Raw genomic sequence first — 17,528 nt, 5'->3', positions numbered from 1 at the left:
GACATACTCTACCAGCTTTCCTTCAAACTCCCACAAGAAACACTAGTCCTTGGGGACTTCAACATAGACTGGAATTCTTGTAACAACGCTAACCCTACTTCCCACATCAACCTCTATGGCTTCAAACAACTTATCAATAGCCCCACTAGAACTAATAAAGCAAACAATAAGGGTACCACCCTCGACTGGATTCTCACAAATACCCCCTTGCAAAACTACCAAACACATATCCTTCCAGATGACCTTAGTGACCATGCACTAACCTATATCATCAGATGCAAAACCAACCTAACCTTACCCACCACTTTCCAAACTCTTCACTCAAAAAAGAAACTTAACCCTGAGCAGTTTCAGGCTGAACTTTCACAATGTAAATGGACCCCACTAAAATATCTCCCACTCAACAAAGCAGTTGAACACTTCAATTCTACATTCTTAGCTATACTTAACCAGCACGCCCCAAGTCGCACCATTAGAACCAAAACTAAAACTGCTCCCTGGCTAACCACTAATACTAAGCTTAAAATAGCCCTAAGAAACAAATCTTGGCATAAATGGCGTACCACCAAAAGTCCAACTGACCACCAAAACTTTAGAGAACTTAGAAACAGTACTAAAAAAGCCATTCTATTAGATAAAAAGAACTACTACATTCAACTTCAAAACTACCAAAGATGAACCTAAAACATTCTGGTCATGTATTAATAATCTGCTGACCCCAGGCAAAATAATTACACCCAACCCTCAGGATTCTGACCCTGATAATCCCACACTAACAGCCAATACCTTTAATTCCTTCTTCACCAATTCTATACAAACTCTAGCCAACCAACTATCTCCAGATACTTCTCAACTGCGTCCAAACACATTAATAAACACTATCCCTCCCCTACACCTACAACCTATATCTACCTCCTATATACAAACTCTTCTCCATAAACTAAAACCTACCACCCCTTCCGCAGACAAGCTTCCAGCTGAATTCCTTCAACTAGCAGCAAAAGCCATTGCTTACCCTGTCTCTATCCTAATAAACAGATCAATAAAAGAAGGTATTTTTCCAACAGTCTGGAAGATATCACATATTATACCCCTACATAAAGGAGGCAAATCTTATGATTTCTCCAACTATCGTCCCATAGCACTTCTATCCCCCTTAGCTAAAATCATGGAAAAATGTATACATAAACAACTACTCAATCATCTCCTCTATAATAGCCTCTTAGCTGACACTCAACATGGTTTCAGACCTGCTCACAGTACCACCACAGCTTTACTCTCCTTTACAAATACCATAAACTTCAACCGCAACAATAACAAACTTACATCTTCTCTTTTCTTAGACCTATCAAAAGCCTTTGATATGGTGAATCATACACTTCTTCTGCACACACTAAAATCTCTGGCCCTGGATCCCTCTTCCATAACCTGGTTTTCTTCCTATCTAGAAAACCGTCAGCAAGCTGTACTCTGGAAAAACTCATTATCTGCTCTCCTCCCTGTTTCTTTAGGAGTCCCTCAAGGATCTATCCTAGGCCCACTTCTATTTTCCATCTTTATTAACGACCTCCAATCTTCTATCCCTAATACTACCTGCATACAATATGCAGATGACTCCACCATTATTTGCACTGCTTCTTCTCAAACCGAACTCCAGATTCAAACTCAATCAGCCTTCTCAACTGTTGAACAGTGGTTCTCCAATCGCTGTCTACTCCTTAACCCAAAGAAAACTAAATTATTACTCTTTTCACCTACACGTAAATCGACTCTGTCAAACTTCTCTATCACAGCAACTGATAACACCATTATTTCTCCTGATTCTACAACTAAACTTCTCGGTGTTATTATCGATAATAATCTTAACTATGATTGTCAAATCAACAGTACAATAAAAGCAGTTAATAAAAAAATAGGGTCCCTGTACAGGATAAAGCCCTTCCTAACACCGGAAGCTAGGACAACCCTAGCCCAAACACATCTTATCTCTACCCTTCTGTATGCTTCCCCTATTTACACTAATCTATCTAAAAGTAACCTTAAGAAACTTACTACATCCTATCACAATATTGCCAGATTTGCCACCTCATCCCAATTCAGAACCCACCACTGTCTAAACCTAAAACAACTACACTGGCTGGAACTCCCTAACAAGCTCATTTTTCAACAACTTTTAATAGCACACAAAATTCTATACCAACCTTCTAAAACACCAGCTCTTAGCAACCTCTTGACTCCCTATATTAACCTGAAACAACTACGTTCCTCTGATAAACTACTTGTTAATATTACTAGAACTATTAATTCTGCAGGCAACTCCCTTTTTTCTAACTCAGTAGGTAAAATATGGAATAATCTTCCATCTGACATCTCTTCTTTGCCCACTCTTCCACTCTTCAAGAAACAACTATTAAGACATCTTAATAATTTCTGGCTTTGCTCTTGTACCAACCCAGATTAACTTGCTTGCACCTTACTCTATCATAAACCTTCCTTAGCCACTTGGACCCCCATCTACCTCAACTCTTCACTTGACAAAATATCCCTTTTCTTTGTAAATATTACTTGATTCACTCTAATAATTCCTACCTTCCTTCCTGTATTGTTAGTAGTTATCCTTTCTCTAAATCTCCTTCTAATATTAGCTTTTTTAGGTAAGTTAAGATCTATCATATAGGTGTTTACATATTATTTTTTATCCATTGTACAACTCATTTGTACTATTCATTATTTGTATTTGTATAATTGTTTTTCTACCTCTAGAGCTTTTCTCCTCAGGCCTCACATTCTAAGTTAGCTTTTTTAGTTCACTAAGATCTATAATTAAATGTGACTACATTTTATTTTTCCCATTGCATAACACTTTTGTACTATGAATTAATTGTATTTTTAAAATTGTTTTTACCTCTGGAGCTTTTCTCCCCGGGCCTCCACTGAAAATGGACATTAATCCAGCTGGACTAGCCCGGTCAACAAATGTAAAATAAATAAAAATAAAAAATAAATAAAATAAAAAATAAATGATGAAAGAAAAATAGGGATCAAAAAAGAAACATCAGTCTAATATCTAAATTACTCAAATGTATAGTGAGTAGAGCAAACATTTTTCTCCTCTGGCAGAAGAGTTGGAATAATATTTTGCAGTCTATTTTATGGACAGTTAGTATTTTTTGATAGGATTTTATCATATAAAATTCTATTTACTCATTTTGCTGATATTTCTAAGAAACTGTTGATAAGGTTCCAAGAGATGAGCCTATTCACATCTATGATTTAAAATGTAGTTATCTTCTTAGCTTTTCTGTGCAAAGAGAAAAGTCTTGAAAGCTGTCTGGGCAACCCAGTTTGCTGATGTTGCTGTTATGACTAATCTTAAGGTCATCCATCTTGACCTCAACTCCTTCCATCTATCATGGCATAATACTGATTGCTTTGATTGTATGTTGCAATAGTCCTACAACAGCCATTCTAACTCTTCAGGTGTTTCTAAAAGATGTGCATTTTTGTTTTTGCTGCATAGTTTGAACAATGGTAGTCAGGTAATTCTTGGCATCTTTCCATAATGTGTTCTTGGCATTTGCAGTGGTATATTACAGCAATCCTCTATGATAAAAATTATGAAAATGTATGAAAGAAGAAATAAATAGTAATTCATGCAGTTGCTACATTATTTTCTAGAAAATTAGGTACTAAGTCTCCGTAGTATGTACACACAGCAAAAGTGTAAGGCCAAAATACCGAATGCAAAAAAATAAAAATGACCAGCACAATAAATGGTAGAAAGAATATCAATTTAATACAAATTTCAAAGTCCATTTTAACAACATTAACATCCAAAAAAGAGATTTTTCCCTGGGTTAAATGATATATTTTGATTGGCAAAAGAGAGGGGAGTTTCTGATTTTTTAGATATATATTATGTGATTGCATGTGGTGTGTCACGCCATTCAATTTTTGTTATTTGCACTGAAGAAGGCTTTGGCTGAAACAGGTATGCAGTTTTCTTGTATTGGACTTTGAAATTTGTATTAAATTGGTATTATTTCCACCATTGATTGTGTTGGCTGTTTTTATTTTTTTAATTAGGTATTCCCCATCTGCTCACTAGCATACACATCCCTAGTCTAAATTCAGGGTGGGGTCAGTCCCAGTAACCCTGCTTTAGATAAGGTTCTTAGTTTATATGAGCCAGCATTAGGGCATTCTCAGTGAATGTTTGTCATATCCCTTCTTTCAATCCAAAGTAATGTTATCAGGGGTCTCTAAATTTGGGAGACAGATATCAACAATCCAGGAAGGCAGCAGTTGTAGTCATGGAAGTAAAGGCTTGGGCATAGATGTAGTTTGGCAACACCATGGAAACTGTCAGTTGAGCAGTCCCAATTATGTTCTGTCAAGTTATTTAGTGATTCTAAAGGGGACTGTGTGATATTGTGTATGCTGTTCTTAGCAGTGGTGGAGAAACTCTTGTTGACAGGATGAAGTAGGGATTTAAGCAATTTCTATATCTGATAAATGTTTCCACTCTCTGATGTGGTAGTGTCAGAATAAGATGTTAGAAAGTGGACTCAGTTTGACAGAGGAGGCCACTATGACAATCTAACAAATCCATTTGCACATGCTGATGACAGTATGAAATCTGTCCAGAAATGCAGAATGTGCTAGATCTTTTTTTTTTTTCAGTTAACTAACGCACCTTTTCAATGTTGAAGGGAAACATTGTGTAATAGCACTGAAATGGCAAAGTAAGATAATGGTTTCTATTTTGAAAATGGAGACAGGAGGATGGATATTTTACAATAATGTGGGAATAACACTCATCTGCCTCACAGGAAACGCCTATTCCAGAATGTTGGAAAAGGGAATTTACAGTTGTTGGACAGAGCCAAATCACTCCTTTCATTGCAAGAAACAGTTAATCAACTCTTACTCCTTGCATAGATATTGTCAGGCTAATAAGAGTTCACCAAATATTGTCCTAATATGTTTAGCAGACTTGCAAAAGGCATAATAACATGTACAGTAGAATGTCTTACGGGAAGTACTCATCAGTATGTGGTCACTGGGACATGGCTTTGTGCTATTTGGTGCTATGTTTGTGGAGTAACAACTGTAACCTGATTCTTGACATTAAGCCAAGCACATGACAGTTATGTGTAGGATTACCCCAAGGAAGTGTCAGGTTTCCACTCTTGTTTGTGATTTTTGTGGACAATATCACAAGGCACAGCAAAGATCTGGAGACAATACAGATTTTTTTGGGTAATAGTATTTCACCTTTGTTGTTGGCAGTGATGGTGTCCTCTAAGTGTCAAGTGACTGTTATCACCAATATGCACTTCAGCATTTTGCAGTAAAGTGTGAAGAGCATGGGATAAAAAATAAACACCTCTAAGTTAGTAGTCAGTGTACTCTGGTAGGAAAGAGTGGATTGCTTTATACAGGTGAGAAGTTTTAACTACTTTGAGTGAAGGAATTTAAATATCTTAAGATCTTCTTCATGAGTTGAGGGTAGAAGGGACTGTGGAAGTGACAAGTTCATTGCAGCAATGGTGGCACTGTGCTGGACTGTGTTGTTAAAGGAAAAGCTAAGATATAGGACAAACCTCTCAACTTACTTGTCACTTTATGTCTCAATCTTGACCTATGATCATGAACTTTGGATACTGGGAAAAAAGTTTAGATTATAGAAAGAAGTGAAAAATGAAGCTCCTATGAAAGGTAACTAGACTTAATCTCCATGATGAATTAAGGAGTTGAGAAGCCCATGTGAGAATGCAACTACTGATTCTTTTTGCTGAGAGAAATCAGCTGATGGGGTCTGCGAACATTGTAAGGATGTCACTGAGTTCTTTTCATAGGAGAAATATCAGGCACATCTGTGTAGACGAGGTCCCAGAGAAGATATAAGACATTTTGGAGATACTACATGTACCAGCTTGTAAAGCCAGTCATTGCCATCTCACAACACAAAAGACCTTAATTGTTTCCATAAGTTAAAAAGGTGATTATATCATAACCTGCATATAGACTTTGTGATGCTTTCTATGCTGACTCAGTACTAGTGAGAATATCATGTCTCTGAAAAGGCTTATTAAATATGAAGGAACTTGCACTGGTGAGTAAGTAAAGGAAACCAAACATACCTTTGTGTCTGTTGGTCCACAATTTGCTGAATAAGATCGTAGGTGTGTTCCTTCTCCCAGTAAAGTTTTCCATTACCCTCTGCACATTACTGAACTGGATCCATTATGAAACCTTTTCTGACAAGACAGTTGGGAATCCCATCATTGAATCCAAATGCCAGAAATGCAAAAAGACAAACATTGTAACTGTAACCATTTTTTGCAGGCAGCAACACCCCTGCACACTACCATGTAGGGGGCAAGTCCTTCACTCCTGCCAAACTTATATACACCAACTTCATAGTTCTTGTGCAAACAAAAAGAAGGGAGAACTGTTCCAAATCAAAATAATCACTCTAAGAAACTGCACCAACAGTGATTTCCTATGGAAGCAGACTTCATTATTCTGTTCTTCTGCATTGTGTGATTCAAGTAGTTGAAGCTCAGTAAACCTGATATCTACCAGCTGTATGTACACCCACTGAGCCATTTGAGATGAGGATGGCTGGGAAAGAAGATTATCTCAATGTCAGCCCTCTAGCATGTACATTTATTTTAAGAAATACCACCTTTGAGTGAGCTATTGTATTGGAAGGTAAGTGTTAACACTTTTTGCAACTATTTTATCAGACTTTCTATGTAGATGATTCCCCTCTAACTGATTTCCAGAAAATGAGAAACTCTCTGTTCCTTTTCTAAAATGTTTAGCTGTGGCTCCCTATCACATGTGGGAGACCTGAAATTGCAGGTCTCGAATGTCTGAAAATTAAACTGCAGGCTGACACAGGTGAATTTTCAAACTCATTAATACATTTTTTGCAATGGGACTTCACCCCCTTTGCCTTCTTACATGAGGGGAGAGTTCCACAGAGAAGGAGCATACCCTGGATACTGCAATTTCAGATTTAGTATGTATTCCCAATTTACAATTTTATTTTGCTGCTCATTGGATGAATTTACAGTACTAAGTTATTCAACAGGCAGCCATTAGGGTGCTTGCTGTTTTGGGTACATGAGTATTTTGCTTGGATTTGCCATTAGTGTAGACACTAGCAAATGCCAACAACAACATATGTTTGATTGTGTTGGGTCACAGTTTCTTCTTTTTCTGCTTTACATTGTACTTTACTCTCACACTTTAGGTATCAATGATTGGATAATGCAACATTTTTTCATATGGCGATTGGCTGTATTACTCTGCTTCCTTATTTGATGGGTCTTACAGAGTGAACCTGTGACTGGTCTTGTGTGCAACCAATGTTGTTTGGCTGTTTTTCGTCAGTTTGCTTTGGATAGTCTTGATTATTTGTATTTTAATGTGATATTTGCTGCATTTCATCATGATAATCTGTTGACTGAGTTTGCACTTTTTATATGGAAAGTTGATCTTTTAAGTGCTTTGCAAGAAAGTTTATTTTGTTTGATTAAAGTGTATATAAGATATCCATTTTGATTTCCAGATTTGATTGGCACTTTAATGTCATTCCTTATTGGTTACTACAACCCCTATTGCTTAAGTGATAGGTCTACTGTCATTTAATAATTGATTGGAGACAGCATATATAGAATGAAAGGTGATTTTATAGTTTGCCTCCCTTCTCCTATTGGTGTCTATATTCCATCATTTGTGACTTTTAACATGATTCTGTATTTTAGTTGGGGCCTTCACTGATAGTTTGGACAGATTTTTTTGTCTGCTCCAGTCAAGTATTAGGTCAGACGGGATTGGCTAAGAAAGTCGTTTAGATTAGTAAATATTATAGATGGGATTTTTCTGCTGCCCAATCATGATGAGGTTTTGTGGTATCTTTCTATTGATTGTTTTTTTCTATCAGAAATATGTTTTAAAGTTTTTACTTTACTTCTTCCAATTAGTTTAGAAGCTAATATGATTTTTAGTATTTGTTTTATCATGTGACTATTATTTTTGTATTGTGATTGATATTTTTTGGATATAAATATGCACTGTTGGGATTTTTCAATGGACTGAACAAGCTGTTCTGTCATACCTTGAAAGTACTTACCATTTGTATAATAAACCTTTTGCCTTAACAGCCACAGTAGACTGGACCTGCTTTGTTTCTTTGTTGTATGTCTTTTATAAGACACCAAGATACAGCCTTGAAAACCAGCATTGCAATCAACACTATTTTATTCTTTTTCCTCTCTGTGTTCTTCTAATTGCAAAAGCAAAACATTAACCATAATTAAAACTATGATTTGAACAAGAAGCAGAAAAAGGACTTTATACCAATACAAAAGTTATAAATGTGACATTTCTGTAGAACAATTAGCATAAATATTGATAATCACATCTAGCAATTAAATATGAATTGTGAATAAAGAATAAAAACAGATAGTATAACTGGACGTTCATACATACACATTTCTGTACTGGCAGTCAACAGATGTGGCTTTATTCAAATTATAATGATTTATTTGTCTTCGTTTACCAGAAAGTCTGACTGGGTAACACCCACTTTCAGCAGAGGCCCAGGGCATAGCTCTCAAACTCTTAACACAAAAAAATGGACATACATAACTGGAGGGAAAAGCCCCGTAAATAGGGACACATTTTAAATATTGCTCTTATAAATTTAGAGAGTTGCTAGAATAAAAGGTCATGTGTTACCATATATTTGTGGAAGGATGTGAAGTCAGAAACTCAGCTGCTTGTCATTATATAGTGCATTCAGTTCTCATGGATTTGTCACAAAAATCTAGAAAACCACAGATTTTATGAGGAACAGACCAAAAAATATGAGTCTAAAATCTGCACATTCTGCAAAACTCTATAGACAGTTGAAAGGTATAGCCCAGGCAGAAAAGCTTCATTTCCTTGCATTGCATTACACTAAGTTCCAGTTAAACACAGAGCAGCTACATTTCTATTTACATTTATGCACAGGCACTTGAGGTGGAAGATACTACAGAAAAAGCCCACGTGCATCATAGTGGATTGTACTGGCAGCAGTTATATATAACAATTGTTTTATTATTTCAGTGAGATGTTGAATGTATTTTGTGTAAGGAGAGTATTTGGAGAGTATTGCATGGTGAAGACAAAATTCCAGCCTTGAGATGAGCATGTGCAGGACCAGAATTGGTTAAGCTGCTGTTTAAGGAGTGGTTTAAAACTACTGAGTCTGCCGGAGAGTTTTATTTGTGTGGGGATACTATTCCAGTGTTTAGCAATGTACTGGGAGTAGAGCGAGTCTCCTGTGACATTATTTGACTTATTTGCAAGTAATACGAATTTGTTACTGGAGAAGAGGTCCCTTGCTGGACGGTAGGGCAGTAATAAGTTATGTAGTACAGGGCATTTTTATGCATGAGGAATGCGTTTGTGTGCTATAGTTCGTTGTGAATATGTTAGGTAGTTGTGTAGTTCAAGCCAGTTTAATTGCTTTAAACTATAACAATGGTGGGTCCTATGAAGGAGGTTGGTGACAAATTTAGTTATTTTTATGGTAGCAGGAGGCAAGCTTCTGTGTTTGTTTATGTTTGTTAGGATAGGAGTGGCATATAAGAGAGTAAGCAATAAGAAGGTGGTGGCTAGAGTTTTTCTTGCAGTATCTGTATGGAATCTATTGATCCTATAAAGGGTCCCTAGTTTCTGGTTAGTAGATTTAATGGTGTGTAGTATATGCTGGTCATATTTGAGATTGTCATCTATTATAGCACCTAGAAGTTTAATGTGAGTTACAGTTTTAATGACAGTATTCTTTGCTGACTTTATGATAAAAAAATTGCTTTTGGTTTTAGCAACTTTTTGAGGTAAAAAACATTAACTTAGTTTGCTTGGGGATGAGTAGGAGGTTTTATTCTTTGAGCCAAGTTTCTACAGAGGAGGAAGGTTTTTGTGTAATGTCTTAGAGATTACTTATTGTTGAGCAGCACAAATTAATGTTGAGTTGTCTGCATAATAAACTAAACTAGTATGCTGAGTAGAGGTGTGGAGGTCATTAATTAATGGATTAAATAGGATGGGACCCAGGATGGAGCCCTGAGTGACACCTCTAGTATCTGGCTGAAAGGATGAGTAGCTTTATTGCCATTTAATGGCTTGCTGCCTTCCAGATAGGTAACTAAGAATCCACAAAAAGGTGTATTGAGAAAGTCCTTTGAGGAGACTCGAATGAGCAGTTGTTGGTACGAGACAGTATCAAAGGCCTTTAACAAGTCTAAGACCATGGTGGACAAATAAATAACTAAGCGTCAATAAATATATATTGAATGAAACTTGCAAAGCACTTTTTCATCAAGCCAAAAGCTCCTGCTTCAACACAGGACATATCAACTAGCATTCTATGCCTATCTCCTTTCCAAGTCTTTTATCGTCTATCAAAATTTACTGAAGACTGACCTGCTGTAGAAACTAATGTATATACTGTACATTATGCTCTTCTTGACTGTACATTGATCAGTGATTGTTCACTAGAATGTATACATAGCTTTTCTTTTCTATGTAACTAGTTTGAACAACTCTCTTACTGCTTGTATTTCTGCATTTATTTTTTGTTTGTGAAATGTGAAATTGGTGAATATAGATTTTTGTACTATCTGGGTAAACAAATATATATATATATATATATATATATATATATATGTGTGTGTGTGTGTGTGTGTGTGTGTGTGTGTGTGTAGAGAGAGAGAGAAAGATAGATGAATATATCTTGCAGGTTATGTAGCAAGAGAGAGATGAATATGTATTGCAAAGAGTATCACTTCTCTAAAGCAGACTCCAATTTATATTAAACAAATTTCCTCCCTGTCCATATTCAAGTGCATCTTGGAGCTATGGGTGGGAAACAAAAAGTTTACCCCTGGACTGCCTACTATACTACTAATGGACAGAGGATTTATTCCATTCATGGGACCCCACAAGTTATCTATGACATGATCCCATTTATTCTCATTTGGTGTAATACATAATCATCAATCAAGAAATGGGTAAGGATAATCCCTAACTAAAACTGTTAATTTAAAAACAAAAAGTAAAACTGACTAGGCCTAAAATGGCCCACAAGTGCAGTTAACCTAGTACTTACCTATAAACATATAAATAAATGAAAGGTCAAGTTTCAAATTGGTAAGGAACTAGATGACTGAACTTGGTGGATGAAAAACCTACATGATGAGAAATTAACTTGTAAAGATTTACTGTTGAAAAGTAAGCCTCTTTTGCATCCCTGTTTATGGGTGTCAGCCTCCACAAACTCCTTAAACTTGATACAACAACTCTATGGTTGCTCAAACATGAAAAATTGAAAAAAAGTCTCCAAAAAATGAAGGAATCACTGCCTATATATAAATACAAACAGTGGCAGACTACAAAAAGAGGAATTTCAGTGGTTGCATAGGGCCCACTGCTCCAGGCCCATGGAGACCTGAGAAAATTATTTTATTTCATAATTTCTGTGATGTTCACCGCTGTTAACTCATTCTATTTGGTATATGTGCTGAACTCAAAAAGTGATTGACTTTTTCTGGTCAAAAAAGTGCTAAGTAACTAATACCTTCTGTACTCACCTTTGGAAGTTCATAGTCCCTGCAATTTACGAATGTTAAGTAGGGCCAGTGAAGATACTCAGCTTTCACATTTTATTTTTTTCTTTTAAGTAAAGAAATATTTCCTTACTTAAAAGAATAAATCATTTTCCACAGGATATAGCCTTATATTAAACATCCCAGCTTTCTCTTCATTGTTATTCCATGATTCATTGGGATAGTAAAGAATAGAAAGACCCAAATATAAATAGACAGAGAGTTATGTTACTGGACTGCCGAGCAGGTTGTGCTACCATGGTAACAAAAGGTAAGCGTGTCTTTTGTTTCTCTTTGTTTTTGTTTATTGTTTTAATGTTTAATACACTGACAGTCATCTAGATTACAGGGAGCTAGCTGTGCTATGGATGAAATCAACTTGCCCTCTGCATTTGCTTACTTCAAATTCTGGCATTAAGGGCTGCTATGGATTTGTGTGAAATAAACTGGAATATTTTTTCCCTTTTATCAGTGTGCTGGCAGTCAACAAGATAAGAGATGCTGGCTATGTTGTGTATAAAAGCAACTTATCTTTATATTTGCTCAATTTAAATACTGATATTAAGGGATGATATGGATGTGTGTGAAAGAAATTGTAATATTTACCCCCCCGTCCTATAATTTTCTAATAGTCAACAAGCTAAGAGAGGGCTAGCCATGATGTGGATGAAAGTAATTTGCTTTTTATATTTAGTTAATTTAAGTCATCATATTAAGAATGGATGATGAGTTGTGCGAAATAAACTGGAATATTTCTTTTCTTTCTTGCTGTTATTATGCTGGCAGTCAAACCGGCCCTGTATATTTGCTTAATCCAAATATCAGCATTAAGACTTCTATGTGATTTTTGTGAAATCAACTGGAATATTTACTCACATTTTTATTTTATTGTGCTGCCTTTCTACCAAATAAGAGGGGGTTGCAAACTGCCCTCTTCATTTATTTAGTTTAAAGTCTAGCATTAAGGTCTGATGTGGATTTATATAAAATAAGTTGAAATATTTATTTATTTTTATTCCTTTTTTAATATTCTGGCAAATAACAAGATGGGGATAGCAGTACCTTACATGAAAGCAACCTGCTGTTTTCAATTCCAGAGTCTAAAATCTGGCATTAAGAACTAACATGCAATCAGTCAGAATATGGGGGGGGGGGGGGGGTGGTAGCTGTGCTGTGGATGAAAACTTTCTATCTTCATTTGAAGTATTTTTAGTCTGCCATTAAAGGTCTTATATACATTTTTTTATGAAATAAACTGGAATATTTACTCTCTTTTTATTTTAAATATGTTTGCAGGGTACCAGATGCAGTGCTAGCTGAACTGTGGATGAAAGCAACATGCCATCTTCATTTGCAGTGTTTAAAATCTAGCATTATACCATGACCCTCCATTAATATTCCGAAACTTGCACGCTGATTGGTCAGCGTGCACATTGTAAATTGACTTATACTAATGGAAAAAGGTCCGGTCGCCCGGACTTTTTCCATTAGTGTAAGTCATTTTTAAAACATTGTCTCTCTATGTTAAAGGAGTTTAACATAGCGAGACAGGTTTAAAAAAAGCAACAGAGATCTCCGTTGCTTTGTTAAAGCTGTCTTGCTATGTTAAACTCCTTTAACATAGCGAGACAGTGTGTAAAAAGGAAAGGAGATCTTGCTTTCTCCGTTGCTTTTTTCAAAACTGTCTCGCTATGTTAAATGAGTTTAACATAGCGAGACAGCTTTAAAATAAGCAATGGAGATTCTCCATTGCTTTTTTTAAAGCTGTCTCGCTATGTTAAACCCATTTAACATAGCGAAACAGTAAAAAGGCAAAGGAGATCTTGCTTTCTCCGTTGCTTTTGCCCACAGCTCTGATGTACTGCATAGGCATACGTATGCGCAGTACATCAGAACTGCCGCAGAATACCAGACAGCTGTGGAAGGGCAACAAGGAGGCATTATACAATGCCATTATTTAAGAAAAGTAATTTATTTTTTCTTAAATAATGTCATTGTATAATAGCAATAACCCACTTCTGGGTGTGGGTAACGCTGGATTTACCCATAGTTGGCTTTGTTTGGCCACTCGGGCTTCGCCCTTATGACCAAACCATGCCAACCATGGGTAAATCCAGCATTACCCACACCCAGGCATGGGTTATTGGTATATTATACCATGACTCCCCATTAATATTCCAAAACGTGCATGCTGATTGGTCAGCGTGCACATTGTAAATTGACTTATACTAATGGAAAAAGGTCCGGTCGCCCAGACTTTTTCCATTAGTATAAGTCTTTTTTAAAACACTATCTCGCTATGTTAAAGGAGTTTAACATAGTGAGACATGTTTAAAAAAAGCAACGGAGATCTCCGTTGCTTTTTTTAAAGCTATCTCGCTATGTTAAATGCCTTTAACATAGCGAGACAGTGTGTAAAAAGCAACAGAGATCTTGCTCTCTCCATTGCTTTTTTTTTTTTAAAAGCTGTCTCGCTGTGTTAAATGGGTTTAACATAGCGAGACAGCTTTAAAATAAGCAACGGAGATCTCCATTGCTTATTTTAAAGCTGTTTTGCTATGTTAAACCTATTTAACATAGCGAAACAGTTTGAAAAAGCAACTGAGATCTTGCTTTCTCCATTGCTTTTTTTCAAAACTGTCTCGCTATGTTAAATGGGTTTAACATAGCGAGACAGCTTTAAAATAAGCAATGGAGATTCTCCGTTGCTTTTTTTAAAGCTGTCTCGCTATGTTAAACCCATTTAACATAGAGAAACAGTAAAAAGCAAAGGAGATCTTGCTTTCTCCATTGCTTTTGCCCACAGCTCTGATGTACTGCGTAGGCATACGCATGCGCAGTACATCAGAACTGCCGCAGAATACCACAGTCTGCTGCGGAAGGGCAACAAGGAGGCATTATACAATGCCATTATTTAAGAAAAGTAATTCTTTTTTTTTTTCTTAAATAATGTCATTGTGTAATAGCAATAACCCACTTCTGGGTGTGTGTAATGCTGGATTTACCCACGGTTGGCTTTGTTTGGCCACTTGGGCTTCGCCCTCGTGACCAAACCACGCCAACCGTGGGTAAATCCAGCATTACCTACACCCAGGCATGGGTTATTGCTATATTAATGGATAGTGTTCATTTCTGTAAAATAAGTAGTGGACAAAGACTAAATATTCTAATTTGTGTGAAACAAATTCTAAACTTTCCCTAATTTCACAGAATATCCTCATCTTTGGCTAATATTTTGGGTCTGCAACTTACCATCTGACTGTTTGCCCAGCTTACAACCTTGCTTTACAGGACAATGTGCGTTTATATGAAATAAGAAGGAATATTTGCTCTGTGGGTATGGTTTATTTCAAACCGATTTGAAACTGTTGCTGACTTTAGACAGCATCCTTGACTTTGAATCATATGTTGGATTATGCCTCATATGTTTTATGTTTTCCAGGCAAATCATTCAGGATTGCAATCATTAAATGGGAGGAGCTGGCTGTAGAAGAAATTAACTTTACCTGCTTGTTATTTGCTCAGCTTGTATTTTAGCTTTGAATGACTAGTTGGCATTTGTATGACATAACAGTAGATCCAACTGTCTGGGACTTGGAAGCAGATGTAGAGAGCAATCTAGCCTACGGTCATTATATGTCTACAGAATGAAGAAATCCTATGCTGTGCAATGTAAAACAAAGGTATGGTATCTAGGGCCAGGGGGTTATTGTTCCACTGTAGTTGGCATTCATCAGACCTATCACTGAATATGCTGTGTTCCTAACCAGACACATCCAACAACTGGAATGTTCACTGGGATTCCTCACTGAAAGAATACAAGGTGTAAGTAATATGTCCTATGCAGAGCACTTCAAACCTCTATTCCTGTTCTCTGTCTCCTACAGACTGTTGAAAGGGAGTGCTATTACTGGAGTGCAAAGGACTTTCAGTCCACAACCTGATGGCCTCCTGCATATCCACAAAACAAACACCACCAGAATTACCTGCTCTAAAGAGTTGCACCTTGCTTGAAATAAAAATAGGACCTGTTGGACAGACAGGTATGTATCCTAGAGACTACTCCTTCTCTGAAACAGGCTGCCCATCCATATGAGGCTGAGTTCCTCCCTAACCCAATTTAAGTGTAATTTTGAAAATTTGATGGAAAACACAAAATGTGTTCCTGGTTTGGCACCTGTGTCTGCAATGGACATATGCAGACAGTAAATAGTTCATCTCTTAGGCCCCTGCTTGTAAATGTTTCATCACCCAGTCCCCTGCTTACACTTATCAAGGGTAACAGCACTTGTCAGAGAACTGGAGTGCATGGCTAGACTAAAAAAGACCTCAGTGGTTATTAGCATACTACACATCTATGAACCAATGAACCTATAAGTGTTGGCTATAGATTGTGTGAAACAAGTTGAAACTGTCCTTTTTTTGTAGACTAACTCTGTCAATGCCCTGTTTGTCATGAAATGTGTGGTCTTCTGGCAAGTCACTGATGATTGCAGCCACTAAATAAAGGCTGATATTTATGTTCCAGTCTTTATAGCATTCAGAAACCACGTTAATATATACAATTTATTGCAGCAAATTTCTAAAACAAGAGCATTACATTTATAATCTGTCCCTGCTTTTGGGACTTTGTGCTTCATTTTTTGGCTTTGTCATGATTCTAAGAGGTTTAGAGGTGCTATTTTGTACCACAGTCAGATGAGATATACATGGTAAAGTTGCACTAACTGTTAGGAAGATGTGGAAGTTGTTTGCAGAAGACAGTACCTCATATTTTTGTCATTTGATCAGTTTAAACAATGTGACTTTGCATTGATATGAAATAAATTGTAATAGTTGGACTACTATGTTTGCTTATATGCAAAGAATGGTAATAAAGTTTATATAACATATAATACTCACAAATCTATTAAAGTAATACATTGATGAGATACCAAAGATGGCAATAAACTGTAATTTGGACTTGCTACTATTTTATCTACTGCTACAGAAAACCTGCAAAGATAACTTTGACCAAGTTTCATAAACCTAAAATGCATTATTATGTCCATAAATATTATTTTTAACATATTACGACCTCTGAGGTATAAACAGTCAACAATGGTGCTATCATTGCTGAGAATGGTCTGTGGATGAGACTGGCTGATCTGTCTGCTATGGTCAAGTTAAACATCACATTACAGGACTAGTGTGCATTTCTATAAAGCAGATTGAAATAATTTATTCTGGTCATTTTTTTATTGCATTTAGACATTTATGGTGACAACAATTTGAATGGGATAACCACAGAAGGACAACGAATAACACCAGGCACAAAACGTCAGCAGTCTAAAACAAGAAGGCAGCCAAAAAATACATGGGAAGCAATAAATACATTTATTACTCAAAAAATACAGATTAAGAACCATGCTTTTGTAAAAAACTTCATCAGAATCATACATTTCATCTCAGCACCACATTTTAAATATCCAACCCACTAATTCATTAACCAATAACATTCCATTGCCGATTGAGACACTCAGATTTTTAAAAGGGACACATATACCCCTAAGCATTAGTATACATACAATAAAACAAATCCTGGAAAAAAAAAATATATATATATATATATATATATATATATATATATATATATATATATGAAAGTATAATTGATAAGAGGACAATTTAAACAAAAAATACTCACAAATCTATTCTATACAATATAAGATTTTAATCTAAGTATGCTAGCAATAGATATATTGTCATTGAGTCCTGGGGGGACAGTGGCATTTAACTTCAATTGCCATGACAATTCCTTGGCTTCTAAATATACCTTCCCAAGCCCCCCCCCCCCCCCCACGAAGGTCCCTAGGA

The sequence above is a fragment of the Protopterus annectens genome, chromosome 6.part0, assembly GCF_019279795.1.
Source record: "Protopterus annectens isolate FY-2018-M chromosome 6.part0, PAN1.0, whole genome shotgun sequence".
Taxonomy (NCBI): domain Eukaryota; kingdom Metazoa; phylum Chordata; order Ceratodontiformes; family Protopteridae; genus Protopterus; species Protopterus annectens.
The sequence above is the reverse complement of the archived record's forward strand: the minus strand, read 5'-3'. Positions refer to the sequence as shown.